We start from the raw sequence: 16,809 nt of genomic DNA on the forward strand, positions 1-16,809 counted from the left end.
CAACTACCTATCAAAATAGGGAAAATGAAGTTCCCTAACAAAGATGAATTCGTTAGACTTTCTTCTTGGAATACATCTATTGGATCCAAAATTTTTATTTCAAATATTCCATCACTAACTCAAAAACCAAATCCTCCCATATCATGTTCTAAATAAATTGAGATGCTTCCAAGAAATGGTGAAAATCATAAGTCAATGACTAATCAACTTGTTGGGTTGGGGAATTACAAACCCCTTCATATGGTAACTTAATCTTCTCTAAGATTCTTAGCTCCTCCACTTGAATATCTACTTCTACTACTTAATATAACCTTCAATAGAATGAAAGGAAACTTCTAGTGGAATCAGATTGAAGATTAAACTTCGTAGGCTCCAAAGCTTATCTCTGTAAAACTTCTCTCTAAAATTCAAAGAAATGAACTTATGAAGTTCAATTTTTCTGAAAATCTTATTTACCTTCCCCAATGTTTGGTCAACTTTGACCTCAACAAAAACAACTGTAAATAACATAATTCATAAGAAATCTTTAACTCTTAGAACTTTAAAAACATCACATGAATTAAAATTGCAACTTAACTGCACAAAACAATGTAAAGCCTTATAAAATATGCAACATACACTCAACATACAACACAAAATTACACAATTAACAATTGTTTTTAGAAAACCACACATTTATCGCATGGTTCAATCTACAAGGAAAAATGAACACATAAATACCTATTACTAGCAACAACTAAGTTCTAAAAACTAAGTTTTTAATAAATAAAAAATCATTCTCATGTGGGATAAATACAATTTTGTAAACAAGTTAATTCAATGAAGAAAGGATATGTCTTGGGCATTTTAGTTTCAAAAGAAGTTTGCATTCTAGGATGCAAAAATGAAGATAAACTTGTAAATTTAAGTATCAAAATTCTACAAAGACAAGAAGAGCTCACACCAAATCTTGGGAATTATTAAAATATTTTAACTATCTAAAAATAATAAAACCATAAATTTCCTTTGTTGTATGTGGATATGCATCTCATTAATTTGATTAATCCCAAGAAAAGTCATACTCCATAAAAATAAGGAAACAAAGGAAACAAAGAAACAAACTCAAATAGAAATGTTACCTTTAGTGTGACAAAAAAGAAGAATAGGAGTGATAGTCTCTAATATACTTTTGTTTAGCACACCCTTGAATAGAATCATTATATAAAATTCATAATAAAATTTAATACTTTAAATAACTAGTTTATAATAAATAAATATTTTTGAATATATAAATTATACTAGTATGTTATCATGTTCAATACACAATAACTTTTTTATTTTATTTTATTTTATATAGCTATAATTTGTTATATAAAAAATAATTTTGAATATATATTATATTATAATTGAAATTCATTAAAAATAATATTTTTAAACTTATAAATAATATTTAGATTTATAATAAATGATTTATATTATAATACAAAAGTATTTTAATTATTAATATTTTCTAAAACCTTGTTGCTTTCGTTTCTTAGTTGAAAACCTTGTTAAATTTATATTACCAACTAACCTTGGATTAGAATCTCAATTTTATGAATGTGTAAGGTTACAAGTTTTCTTTTTTCATTTTCTTTTATTGAAATGACAAAGAAAAAAGAGAAAAAAAAAACATTTTCTATTCATCAAAGATGAGACAAAGCATAATAACAAAAGAGTAGTGGAACCTGTTTCGGATCATTTTTATTGCATGCTCTACATGATTTTTTATATCAATGAATATAAATCATATAAAATTGTCCTCATTTAATAGGTTTTAGTTTGTTCAAATCTTGAATTGTGCTAGATTAGTAACTGAAAAAATATTCGAGTCATCAATTTTGAGTCAAACTTACCATTTATCAATTATGATATTTTAACTTAATAATCGAATTATTTAAAAATTAAAAATTAAAAAACAAATTAAATATATGTAAAAGAGTTAAATCAAAACTATTTAAACTAAGGGTTTGAGGTAGAATGCGAGTCTTAGATTTGTGTGTTGATATTATAATTTTAATGAATAAAAAAATAAAAAATAACTCACGTCATCGTGTAACTACAATTAGATAGACCCGTCATCACTTATCAACTATAATTTCAAATTTACATATAAATTTTCACATTTTAATGTTATTACATTTAAGGTATTTACATACCCCAAATAAAAATTAGCGAATCATATGTTTATCTTCTAACAAATAGACTTTTATTATTTTATTTCTAAGACATTAATTTTTTCTTTCTAAACAGACATTATTTCGTCTTCAATAGTTAGTTAAAAGTAACTGAATTTTTTTTTTTGTTAAGATATACTTTTTATGATCTACAACTTAGATATTTAAAAAAATTTGTAAATCTTTTTCTCAATTTTAATACAATTCAAATTTATATTTTTCTTTGTCTTGAGAAAATATTTTCCATTCATAATTTTTTTTTCCTGAAAATGGTTTACATTTTCATATTTTCAAGATTTTTTCAAGGAATGTTTTTTATTTCCTATTTCGCCATTTTTTGTTTCAAGAAATAAAAACACTTTCAATAATTTATTTCAAGAAACAAAAATTGTAAAAATATATTTGATTTATTTATTTTCAATAATTTATAAAAGGGGAAATTGTAAAATATTTTAATTTGAAGATTAAAATGTTATGGTATAACATTGACTAAGAATGAAGTTGTAGTTATAAAGCATATACTTATAGAATAACATAATTAATATAAATTTAGAACACTAAATAAAAAAAAAATACATGACAACAAACAAGATAATTATAGGACTAAAAAAGCAAACCAACAAGTCGCAGGGGAGAGTGATCAAAGAAACAAGCTAACAACAATAAAATTATATAAGAAAAATCTTCAAATAAGGATAGTGGTGAGGTGAGATAATGACAATGTGACAATTAAATTAAATAAGGAAAAAACACCAAACAAAATAATGGAGGTAAGTGGTGACTGTGCCAATTTAATAGTGGTGGATAGTTACCTAATATGATTGTGTCTAGAATCTTCATTTCCTTGTTCAATGATAGATTGAGATATAATCAGAAAGAAGGCACCAATAATTGGAGGTAGAATCAGAAAGGGATCATTGATAGGGAGAGGTAGAATTAGAAAGGAGGGGGTGAATCAGAAAAGGAGCACTAATAAGGTGAGGTAGAATTAAAAAGGAGGTGTTGAGAAAGTGAGGTAGAATTAGAAATGAGGGGTCGACAGAATGAGGTCGGATTAGGAAGGAGGCGCCGCTAGAGTGAGTTCGTCAAAGAAAGAAAGGGGAACTATGAAAAATTAGGGTAACTAGGTTATATATATGTGTGTAAGGGTACCTATGTAATTCTACATATGTGAATAGTTATGAATATGGACAAGTAGGTAAAAAAACTCATCTTCGTTACTCGTCGGTACCCACTAAATTATCAATTTATTACTTATTGCAAATTTTATTTAAGGGTGCGTATTTTATTTTTTTATTTTATTTTCACTTCTATCATCTCTATTTTTAAACCAGATCAAAGGTGTTAAAAGAGGATTAGTACCTCAAATTTCCTAATTAGAATAGTGTAAGAGGTTTAATTAAAGAAATATATTTTTTAAGAATAATGGATTGTTTTAAAATGGATTTTATGATTTTAAAGATATTTTTTTACAAGATAATGAGGCTTTAGTAGATACAAACTTATTTTAAAGATTTTTGGGCCTAGTCCTTGTGAATCCAATAAGTTTTTTTTCTTGTCAAGGAGATTATAAGGTCTAAATCTAACACTTTTTCTCTATTTTGATTTCTTGCCGTAGAACTCTCGTCAAGAGAACCGTGATCTGGAAGAAAAACTATATGGAGGTTGTAGTTGTGTGTTTTGTGTAACATCTTATTTTTTTCAAAAATTAAATAATGAATGAATTAAAATAAATTAAGATTCATAAGAGAAATATTATATTAATTAAAATAAATGGGAGAGCTCATAAAAAACAATTAGGCTAGATTTTGGAGTCAACTCGAAGACTAATTCAAAAGAAAAAAATAGAGAGAGATTAGGTCACTAAGCGTATTTTTGAAAACCTAGAGTGTTCACAGGAGAAAACCTAGAGGAGAATATCGGAGGAAGCCCATACTAGCAATAAAAGCCACCAAAGAAGCATCCTTCCACAAGAATCATCACTCCAGGTAAGGGGAGTGAGATTATCAATTCCTTAGGCATATTTGAGGGATATGTTCAAACTCAAGATGAAGAGATGATCCTAGTTTGTTTTGATGATCACAAATGAGCCTCTTAAAAGATAAGAGTGCAACTTGTAGTTTACTTTGTGTTTTGAGCTTCTTGATGAATAAGAGTGCAAGTCGTATTTTGTCTTGTGTGGTTTTAAGCTATGTTGCCTGTGTTCTTTGTGCTTGGTAAATAACTTAGCATTTTGTCACTATTTAAATGATGATTGATGATTTAGATAAATGTTAAGATTGATTTGTAAAGAGAAATCGTATGAAAAATCAAGATATTAAGTTTTCACTTAATTTGATCGATTATTTGCTCTATTTTTAAGTTATATGAAGAACAATTGTTGTAATAATCAATTATTGAATAATACGCCTTTGGAATAATTGATTATTGATCAAAATAATCGATTAAATTATTCTTCGTTGATTTCCAGAATTGCTTGGAATAATATAATCAATTATCTATGTAAATAATCGACACTTTTAGTCTGGAAACTTATATATATCATTTTCACACCTCTCTCCCCCTATTTCTCTTTCTTCCTCTCTCTTTCTATCATTGTCACACTCACTCCCCTTCTCTTCCTATCCCTCACCCAGGAACATTTATATACCCATGAATATAGTGTTGTAACCAAACATGACAATCTTTAATTCCTGAAAATTTTGTATAAATTTTCACATGAACCTTTATGAGTAACCAAACAGATTTTAGTTATTCTCAGAAATCATGATTCTTAGGATATGTAATTCCTAGGAATCATGATTTTTGGGTATGAAAAAACTTCTCCGCTACCAAACACCCCTTAAGTGTTTGAATAAACTGGGTAGAAGCGATTTTGTTCTTTCCAAAATGAGTTGTAAGGTGAAATGACAAAGAGAGAGAAAATATCAAGTTTGAAATGACAACGCCTCTGACTGTCCCACTGTTCCATGTAAACTTTATCTATTCTCTATTTTGTAATCATTTGAAAAGCATTAATGAGCAATAAATGCTAAATATATCTTTTCATAAGAGAGATGATAGATTATAGTACATGTATAAATAAAATAATATGTGACAAATTAAGGAGTCAGACAGATAGTGTAATATCTCAAGTTTTCTAAATATATTAAAAGAATGTTTTAATTAATTAAAGGGTATTTTATAAAATATTTTACAAATTTTTAATGATTATGAGTGTTTTTAATTAAATAAAGAAAAATTTGTGAAGTTATTTTGTTATAGAAAGTATTTGGAGAAAATATGTATTCTAGTTAATTATGTAATTAAATGTATTTTAGAAAATATTTTTCATATATTTTATTTCATAATTGGGTCGAGAGAAATATATTTATTTTATATATTATCTATAAGTATCAATATTATTGAGAGAAGGAAAAGAAAACCACGGTTAAACTATTTTACTAAAAGGTTAATATTGTGAGTTAAGTTTTAAAAATAGGAGGTTATGACAGTTTTTGAATACGCTTCTCATTATTCTATTTTCTATACTTTCACTCTAAAGAACTGAGAGAACCAAGGTTTGTGGGAGATCACTTCGGAGATCCATGCCCTTCTTTTAGCATCCACCAAGGTAAAGAAAAGTGAGGGTTTTCTCTTTTGGAGTCAATTAATGTGTTAGGATGGGGGATTACAACCCCTTTTTGCCTGTGTATCTAATTCTTTTGGAAATTCATGATTTTGATTTGTATGATGAGAATTTGTTCTTCATATTATTTGTATGGACTTTATGCATGATCTTTGTATTAAATATAAAATGAATTGTATTGATTTGGATTATTTGTTAATTTATGAGTGCCCATAGGAACCTTTGAATTATAGAGGAAAATAAAGATTGATAAAATTGATGAAGAATTGTGAAAGTGATATATGTGACACCCTCTACCCCGCATATCATAACTCAATAAATTTAAATATAACATTTAATAATCAAACATGTTTAAAGAGTATCACATTTTTAACAAACACAATCAGCAGAAATTACAAAGAAATAAATCTCAAGTTTCCAAAATAATAACATTAACATCCTAATCTAATCTTATCTATGCCCCGATGTCACATGTCCTATCAGAGCATATCCCATAAAGAAGCCTAAGCCTCACGACCAACATTCTCAGCCTCATACTGATAATCACCTGTATAACAGTCAGAGAAAAACAACACAAAGAAAAAGGGAGTGAGAAAACATCTCACTCGGCTCACAGTGTAGAAATATATACCAGATAGCCAAGCACAAACAAAACATGTATAACATAGATTAATAACAATATCACATCTTACTCATTCAAGGCATATTCATTTGTCATATAACATCAAAAGACACATGTATGGACACGGACTACATTTTATCATGCATGTGGCGCCAGTCACTTATCACGTAGTATATTGCCGCTAGCAATACACAAAGAGTAGTCTAGGAGTACATGTCGGGACACAACCTCTGCGCACTCTCACTAGAAGGACATACTACCAGAGTCTCGTCAGGATAGCTAAGCCGCGCAAGATACATCCCATGCACACAATGGGCGAGACTGGGACTTCCAAACCGAGCCATCCCCAAGGACTGATCCCCACAGTTTTTACACTAGGGGGCCTTCTCTGGCGGCGTATTCCATATCGTACCCTTATCACTTTATGCAAATGATGCATGTCAAACAAGACTCTATGCATTCTCATATCACTTTATCACTTTCCATGGTCATTTCTCTTTATCACATTTCATATCTCATTGTCACATTATCACATTATCTATCTCATGGTCAATCATATCTCATGGCCATTTCACATCATATTTCATCATCACATCAGATCACATTATCATCACATTATCATCACATCATATCATTAGAAACATCACATTCACATTATCATATCATATTCATAACTTTCACAATCATAATCTCAACAGAATTTCTATTCATACACACATATTAACCCAGCAATTAGAACATACAAACAATATGACATACAACAAACACAGGATTGGGGGCCAATCCCACTACCAAGCATACAATCCCACACCCAGAGCGAGGTTTCTCACTCCCCCCTTACCTGGATGACAAGCGCTGAAACTAAAGAAGAGCTTCCTCCTCTAGGCTCCTTCTACTAGGATAGAACCACCTCCTATGGATTCCTCTAGGTCTTCAAAGAGAAGAAGAGGAGAAGAAGAGAGTATAAGAGAAGAGAGAATGAGAATTGAGGGATGGTTTGCAATGGAGAAGTGAAGGGCTATTTATAGCCTTCAAGACACATTAAAAAATGGAAAATAATGAAAAAATCTTAGACAAAACTAAGTGGAATGAATTAGTGAGATGAATTATTAAAGTTGGTGGGATGAATTAATGGAGTTGGTGCCATGTTCTTTTCCTCATCGACTTTAGCTACTGATTTGGACCTTATAGACAGCCGAATCTGAAAATATTTCCTTCATGAAAGTTGTAGGATTTTCTCTTATCTTTCCATAGCCACCAAGTTTGTATCATTTGAACAACCACCGACCAAGTTATACCCCACAAACCGAGGCTTGCCAATCAGTCCAGCGAGAACCAATTGTATCAATCAAATTCCAATTTTGACCTCCTAAACGACCGATTTTGCAAATGGCTATTTCTGTGAAAGTTGTGCGTTTTTCTCTTAGATTTCCATTGACACCAATTTTGCATCATTTGGACCATCACAGCCCAAGTTATGCCCTAAACACCGAGGTTTGCCAGTCAGCCCAGCGAAAACGATTTTATTGAAAAGAAAGTTTACAACTATCTAATTAAGCCCAACAATATACATATATTTCTAAAGCCTACAATTAAGCATAAATGAAATGTGAATTAGCTACAATTGAAGTAAAATATAATCACAAAATTATGACCAAATACCATATAATAATAATAAAAACTGGGATGTTACAATTCTCCCCTCCTTTAAGAAATTTCGTCCTCGAAATTTACCTGAAAACAGGAATGGGTGAGCTTCCCGCATTTTGCTTTCTAGTTCCCATGTAGCGTCTTCTTCAAAGTTTCCTCCCCAAACAACTTTGACTAAAGGAATTTCCTTACCTCTTAGTTGCCTTACCCTCTTGTCCTCAATTCTCAAAGGTATGGTTTCATAAGTGAGGTTATCCTTTAACTGAATGTTGTCGGGTTCCACAATATGAGATGGGTCATGAATGTATTTTCTAAGTTGAGAAACATGGAAGACATCATGAAGATTTGATAGGGATGGAGGTAACGCAATTTGGTAGGCTACATCACCAACTCTTTTAAGGATCTGGTAGGGACCAATGAATCTTGGAGTAAGTTTGCGAGATTTAAGTGCTCTACCAATTCCAGTCCAAGGAGTTACTTTAAGGAATACATGATCTCCCTCTTTAAACTCAAGGTCTTTCCTTCTTTTATCATAGTAGCTCTTTTGTCTACTTTGGGACACTCTCATTTTATCCTGGATCATCTTAACCTTTTCGGTGGTTTGTTGAACTATCTCAGGTCCCAAAATGGCACTCTCTCCAGGTTCTACCCAACACAAAGGTGTTCTACATCTCCTACCATACAAAGCCTCATAGGGTGCCATCCCAATACTGGAATGGTAGCTATTATTGTAGGTAAACTCTATCAAAGGTAGGAAACTATCCCAAGTACCTCCATGTTCTAAGATACAAGCTCTCAACAAGTCTTCTAAGGATTGTATGGTCCTCTCAGTCTGGCCATCTGTTTGGGGGTGATATGCTGAACTCAACCTAAGCTTAGTGCCTAACGCCTTATGCAAGCTCTCCCAAAATCTAGAGGTGAACCTAGGATCTCTATCAGAAACTATACTAGTAGGAACCCCATGCAACCTTACAATCTCACCTATGTACAACTTGGTTAATCTCTCCAAAGGGTATCTAATGTTAATGGGAATAAAATGGGCAGACTTAGTTAATCTATCCACAATGACCCATATAGCATCCAAGTTCTTCCTTGTCCTAGGTAATCCTACTACAAAATCCATCGAGATGCTATCCCATTTCCACACAGGCACATCTAAAGGTTGTAGCAGACCTGAAGGTTTCTGGTGTTCTACTTTAGCTTTCTGACATACTAAGCAAGCATACACAAATTCCTCTACCTCCCTCTTCATCTTAGGCCACCAGAACATTTTCCTAAGGTCTTGGTACATCTTAGTGGCTCCTGGATGGATACTAAGGCTGCTCCTATGACCTTCTTCTAGGATTGCTTTCTTAAGCTCAGGCACACTAGGAATGCATAACCTGTCCTTAAATCTTAACACCCCATCTACTCCAACTTTAAACTCACTTTCCACACCTTGATTCAACTTCTCTACTTGACTCAATAAGAAAGGATCTGCTTTCTGACCTTTTCTAATCTCATCTATCAAGTTATTAGTCACTCTCAAGGCTCCCAACTTAATACTCCTAGAGGTCAGTTCACACACTAAGCTCATATCTCTAAACTCTTCAATCATGTGCAACTCCTTAATCATCAAAGAAGAGATTCTCAAGGATTTTCTACTCAGAGCATCAGCTACAACATTAGCCTTGCCAGGGTGGTAATTTAATTGAAAATCATAATCCTTAAGGAACTCTAACCATCTCCTCTGCCTCATATTTAGTTCTTTTTGGTCAAATAAGTACTTAAGGCTCTTATGATCACTAAAAACTTCAAATCTAGACCCAAACAAGTAATGCCTCCACAACTTAAGAACAAATACTACTGCAGCTAATTCAAGGTCATGGGTAGGGTAGTTTTGTTTATGGATTTTCAATTGCCTAGAAGCATAGGCTATTACCTTTCCCTTCTGCATAAGTACCCCTCCTAAACCCATCTTAGAGGCATCACAATACACTACAAAGGTTTCATTAGGGTCAGGTAATGCTAAAATAGGGGCACTAGTTAACCTCCTCTTAAGTTCCTGAAAATTCTCTTCACACTTAGAGTCCCACACAAAAGGTTGATTCTTCCTAGTCAATTTGGTCAAAGGTAATGCTAATTTAGAAAAACCCTCTATAAACCTCCTATAATACCCAGCTAACCCCAGAAAACTCCTGATCTCAAAAACTGACTTAGGTGTTTTCCACTCAAGTACAGCTTCTACCTTAGAAGGGTCTACAGCTATCCCTCCTTCAGAAATCACATGTCCCAAAAAGCTTACACTATTGAGCCAGAATTCACACTTAGACAATTTAGCATATAACTGCTTCTCCTTAAGGGTTTGAAGGACAATCCTAAGGTGTTCAGCATGTTCTTCCTTAGTCTTAGAATATACAAGGATGTCATCTATGAAGACTACTACAAATCTATCCAAATAGGGGTGAAAGATCCTATTCATATAATCCATGAATACTCCAGGTGCATTAGTTACACCGAAAGGCATAACTAAATACTCATAGTGCCCATAGCGGGTTCTAAAAGCAGTCTTTGGGATATCCTCGGATTTCACTCGGATTTGGTGATAACCTGATCTCAAATCTATCTTACTAAACACACAAGCCCCAACTAGCTGGTCCATAAGGTCATCTATTCTAGGCAATGGATACTTATTCTTGATGGTTACTTTATTTAGTTGCCTATAGTCTACGCACAACCTCATGCTCCCATCTTTCTTCTTGACCAACAAAACAGGCGCTCCCCAAGGTGAGACACTAGGTCTAATGAATTGTTTCTCTTGAAGTTCTTCTATCTGTTTCTTGAGTTCAGCTAACTCCTTAGGGGACATTCTATAAGGTGCTATGGATATGGGTGCAGTACCAGGTACTAAGTCTATGGAAAACTCAATCTCCCTCTCAGGTGGTAAGCTAGATATGTCCTTAGGGAAAACTTCAGGAAACTCTCTTACTATGGGAATCTTACTAGGCTCATGGTCTTTCTCAAGAGTTAAACAGGCGAGAATCATGTAAACCTTTTCATTTTCCTTTAAACAAGTTTTTATTTTGTTAGCACTTAAAAACTCTGCGCCCTTATTCTCACCAAAAGATATGGATTTTTCAAAACAATTTAGTAGGACATGATTGGAAGATAACCAGTCCATTCCAAGAATGATATCGAGTTGACTAAGAGGCAAACAGATAAGGTCAACCAGAAACTGTCTTTCAGAAATAGCAATTGGGCATTTGAGGCAAATACTAGAAGTAGATATGGGACCTTCTGTGGGAGTTTCTACAACTAGATCATAGCTCAAATAAGACACTGGCAATTTCAATTTTTGGACACAGGCAAAAGAAATGAAAGAATGAGTTGCACCAGAGTCAAACAGTACAACCAAAGGATTCTCAGCTATGAAACAAATACCTTGTATTAAATTATCGGACTGAGTAGCTTCAGCACTACTAAGAGCAAATACTCTTCCAGTAGTTGTTGGACGTTTAGGTTGAGAATTAGCTCCTGTTCCCATCATACGTTGCTTTGGCGATTGTGGACACTGAGTACTAATATGACCTTTGCCATTGCAATTGAAACATGTTATTTCTTTGTCGGGACAGTTATAGTGTTCATGCCCACGCAGCCCACATTTCTTGCATCGATTAGTAGGGGTAGAAACAGAGCCTCCTACACTAGCAGCACCATTTACGAAAGAATTTCTAGCAACGGATCTACTCTTAGCATGATTTCCTTGAATTTTGGTAGGAACAGAGTAAGGCTTACTCTTACCCAGAGCACTAGAACCTGCAGAACGTATAGGACCTCCAGCCCCTTTGTAGAAACTAGCACGTGCACGATTATCACGATCATAGATTCTACTCTTGTTGACAAGCGTTGGATAGTGATAGATCTCTTGATAATTAATTGCTGTTTTTATCTCCGGACGAAGGCCATTCACGAACTTAATACACTTAGCCCTTTCACCACCCTCACCATGGTAATGAGTACAATAGCGAACCAAGGCATCAAATTTTGCAGCATACTCTGCCACTGTATCATTTCCTTGTTTCAGCTCAAGAAATTCAACTTCTTTCTGGCTTCTTACATCATCCGGGAAATACTTTTCGAGGAAGACTCTCTTGAAGTTGTCCCAATTCAATTGCACTCCTCCATCAATCATCCTTTGAAGAGCTCCTTCCCACCAAAAATGGGCATCAGCAGTCAACATGAAGGTAGCCAGCCTCACCTTCTGAGCGAAAGGACACTCCATGGCATTAAAAATCTTTTCGATTTCCATTAGCCAATTCATCGCAACATCTGGGTCATATCCTCCTTGGAAAGTAGGTGGATTATTTTGTTGAAATCGCTCTAACCAGTTAGGAGTGATTTCAGCCCTATTATTGTTACTCACGGCTTGTGCTAACGCTTGAAGAGCATCAGCAATTGCACGATCATTTCTACCAGCCATAATCTAAGAAAATAGTACACATGACAACAAACATAATCAACCATCATGCTAGTATAAATTTCTCAACTATCACACAAGCACAATAGACTCATAACTCACGGTCGATTTGATCAACCAGGCTCTGATACCACTAAATGTGACACCCTCTACCCCGCATATCATAACTCAATAAATTTAAATATAACATTTAATAATCAAACATGTTTAAAGAGTATCACATTTTTAACAAACACAATCAGCAGAAATTACAAAGAAATAAATCTCAAGTTTCCAAAATAATAACATTAACATCCTAATCTAATCTTATCTATGCCCCGATGTCACATGTCCTATCAGAGCATATCCCATAAAGAAGCCTAAGCCTCACGACCAACATTCTCAGCCTCATACTGATAATCACCTGTATAACAGTCAGAGAAAAACAACACAAAGAAAAAGGGAGTGAGAAAACATCTCACTCGGCTCACAGTGTAGAAATATATACCAGATAGCCAAGCACAAACAAAACATGTATAACATAGATTAATAACAATATCACATCTTACTCATTCAAGGCATATTCATTTGTCATATAACATCAAAAGACACATGTATGGACACGGACTACATTTTATCATGCATGTGGCGCCAGTCACTTATCACGTAGTATATTGCCGCTAGCAATACACAAAGAGTAGTCTAGGAGTACATGTCGGGACACAACCTCTGCGCACTCTCACTAGAAGGACATACTACCAGAGTCTCGTCAGGATAGCTAAGCCGCGCAAGATACATCCCATGCACACAATGGGCGAGACTGGGACTTCCAAACCGAGCCATCCCCAAGGACTGATCCCCACAGTTTTTACACTAGGGGGCCTTCTCTGGCGGCGTATTCCATATCGTACCCTTATCACTTTATGCAAATGATGCATGTCAAACAAGACTCTATGCATTCTCATATCACTTTATCACTTTCCATGGTCATTTCTCTTTATCACATTTCATATCTCATTGTCACATTATCACATTATCTATCTCATGGTCAATCATATCTCATGGCCATTTCACATCATATTTCATCATCACATCAGATCACATTATCATCACATTATCATCACATCATATCATTAGAAACATCACATTCACATTATCATATCATATTCATAACTTTCACAATCATAATCTCAACAGAATTTCTATTCATACACACATATTAACCCAGCAATTAGAACATACAAACAATATGACATACAACAAACACAGGATTGGGGGCCAATCCCACTACCAAGCATACAATCCCACACCCAGAGCGAGGTTTCTCACTCCCCCCTTACCTGGATGACAAGCGCTGAAACTAAAGAAGAGCTTCCTCCTCTAGGCTCCTTCTACTAGGATAGAACCACCTCCTATGGATTCCTCTAGGTCTTCAAAGAGAAGAAGAGGAGAAGAAGAGAGTATAAGAGAAGAGAGAATGAGAATTGAGGGATGGTTTGCAATGGAGAAGTGAAGGGCTATTTATAGCCTTCAAGACACATTAAAAAATGGAAAATAATGAAAAAATCTTAGACAAAACTAAGTGGAATGAATTAGTGAGATGAATTATTAAAGTTGGTGGGATGAATTAATGGAGTTGGTGCCATGTTCTTTTCCTCATCGACTTTAGCTACTGATTTGGACCTTATAGACAGCCGAATCTGAAAATATTTCCTTCATGAAAGTTGTAGGATTTTCTCTTATCTTTCCATAGCCACCAAGTTTGTATCATTTGAACAACCACCGACCAAGTTATACCCCACAAACCGAGGCTTGCCAATCAGTCCAGCGAGAACCAATTGTATCAATCAAATTCCAATTTTGACCTCCTAAACGACCGATTTTGCAAATGGCTATTTCTGTGAAAGTTGTGCGTTTTTCTCTTAGATTTCCATTGACACCAATTTTGCATCATTTGGACCATCACAGCCCAAGTTATGCCCTAAACACCGAGGTTTGCCAGTCAGCCCAGCGAAAACGATTTTATTGAAAAGAAAGTTTACAACTATCTAATTAAGCCCAACAATATACATATATTTCTAAAGCCTACAATTAAGCATAAATGAAATGTGAATTAGCTACAATTGAAGTAAAATATAATCACAAAATTATGACCAAATACCATATAATAATAATAAAAACTGGGATGTTACAATATATGTGTTTGGTTAATTGATGGTATATAAATATATTTTAAGTGTTAATTATTTTTGTAATCGATTGAATTGAGAATTAAAGTAAAAGGTTGTATATGGATATATTGGAGGTTAAGGTTTATGTATGATTTGAGAATTTTGGTGTAATTTGTTTAATTCAGAAAATTTTGGTATGAACATATATCAGTATTTAGGTGATTTCTCTTTACATGGTTAACCAAATAGAGTTATGTTTGTTAGATTAGAAACTAGACATTTGAGGCTATAGTTTAGACTCAAGAATCACATAAATATGTCAACAAACTATCGAGTTATGTGAGTCACAATATGAGTCTCATGTTTTATGTGCAAAACATAATGTCTGAAACTTGTAAGCACTTTGAGGACTCTTATATGACCGAATTAGGTTTCATAGTATTCATAAGAGTTGTAGGCTTGGATGTTATCCTTCCAATGGTGCTTAAATCACCCAAATAATAGGTTTAGAACTCAAGTTTTGATCAAATTAGTAAATAAAGGTCAAGCTATTAGAGTTAAGCTTAAATACTATGGTTATGTAATTTTTTAAAATAGTATATAATAAAATTAAATCTTAAAGTCAACATAGAAGTTGTAGGTAATTCTGTTATCTTTATAACAAAATTTAGATTAACTTGATATCATAAGTATAACTCCATGTATTTGTTGAGTGCTTATTATACATGTTTTTATTTAGAATTTAGCACTCTTTTTGGATAAAAATGTAAATATGTTTGATGATATTTAGCCCAAAATAGGAAAATTTAAGTGAACTTAAGTAGATTGGAAGAGTAGTAGAAATATGATGAAATTTCTCTCTTTTTGTAAAATTTTTTGGAAATCAGCATTCTATAGCCATGGTTGTGAATTCACAGCTCGTGCCATGGGATACTAAAGAGAAAGAAAAGGTTCCAGAGAGTCACAACCATGGTTGTGAGTCTACAGCTGTAGCACTGAAGCCTTACTTCACCATGAAGGAACTTCCACAGCCATAGTTGTGGGACCTAGTTGTGGCCATGAATATTACTTAACCATGATGGACCTTCCACATCTATGGCTGTGGACGACAGCTGCAGCCACGGGATAAAAATTGGATCTTTCCCCTATTTTGGAGGCCAATATAAAAAGGGAATTAAGAGAGAGATAAGACAACACAGAGCAGTAGAGGAAAAAAAGAGGAATAGAGCAAAACATAGCCAAAGAAGAGATCTTGAGGCTGGATCACTTGGGAACAAGGATCAACTTCATTTCTTCTTCTTTTCCTTTGTAATTTCTTCTTCTCCTTTGATTTTGTAATGGCCCTTACAATAACGGGCTAGATCATTTGGGATTGGCTTCGGTGCAACTACTAACTCTTCTTCTTCTTGATTATATATGCATTTCACTTCCATTACTTGTGTCTGGTTCTTCTCTTAATGCTTATTTTGGTTTGATCATCCGTTTTATGATTTTTGGTTTTTGAACTCTGTTGGAAAACGTTTTCAAAAACCCAAATTGAATCACACACCTAATCATCTCTTGTTTTAGGAATAGACTTCATTTGGTTAGCCTCCTTTGTTCAAGTTATCGTTCTTAATGCAAGGTGTTAATCTCAAAGCATAGATGAATCATGTTTAGGATTAATCATCTTAGGACTCATTTTTGAGGGATCTAGTTGAGTTAATTAATGAACGTGAAAGTAATGAAACTGAAATCATATTTATTTAAGGAAGATCTAAGGGTTAACAAGTACACTTGAATCCAATCCACTATTTATACAACTGTTATTCTAAACTTTATATTGTTGTTCTACTGTACTTCGTATTGAATCAACTTTCAATCATATTAATGTTCTTTTATAAGCCATTATAATAGAAATTAATAATATCACAATGTTGTAGGAACTTAAGATAAGGAGAGACAGTTTGAGAGTTGTAATGGTAAGTTTATTTACCCATTAAGTGTTTAATCTTGGAGATGGTTTGAGAAACTTATACATATGGTTAAGAAAGAGCAATAACGAGAGGGGATATTTGTGTATGAGTTATCATGATGATACAAGATTATGTTTATGTTACCTTGTACTT

The 16,809-nt window shown here is 33.6% G+C and overlaps 1 long non-coding RNA gene across 1 annotated transcript; it reads left to right on the forward strand.

The window, feature by feature from the left end:
- The first annotated feature begins 3,744 nt into the window (after window positions 1-3,744).
- Window positions 3,745-16,133, forward strand: LOC145958836 (uncharacterized). Its single transcript, XR_014434395.1, has 2 exons — window positions 3,745-5,808; window positions 15,589-16,133. It is a non-coding gene; the product is annotated as an uncharacterized LOC145958836 (long non-coding RNA).
- Window positions 16,134-16,809: the final 676 nt, after the last annotated feature.

Source organism: Cajanus cajan, chromosome 6, assembly GCF_000230855.2.
Source record: "Cajanus cajan strain Asha chromosome 6, NIPB_CcT2T_4, whole genome shotgun sequence".
Taxonomy (NCBI): Eukaryota; Viridiplantae; Streptophyta; class Magnoliopsida; order Fabales; family Fabaceae; genus Cajanus; species Cajanus cajan.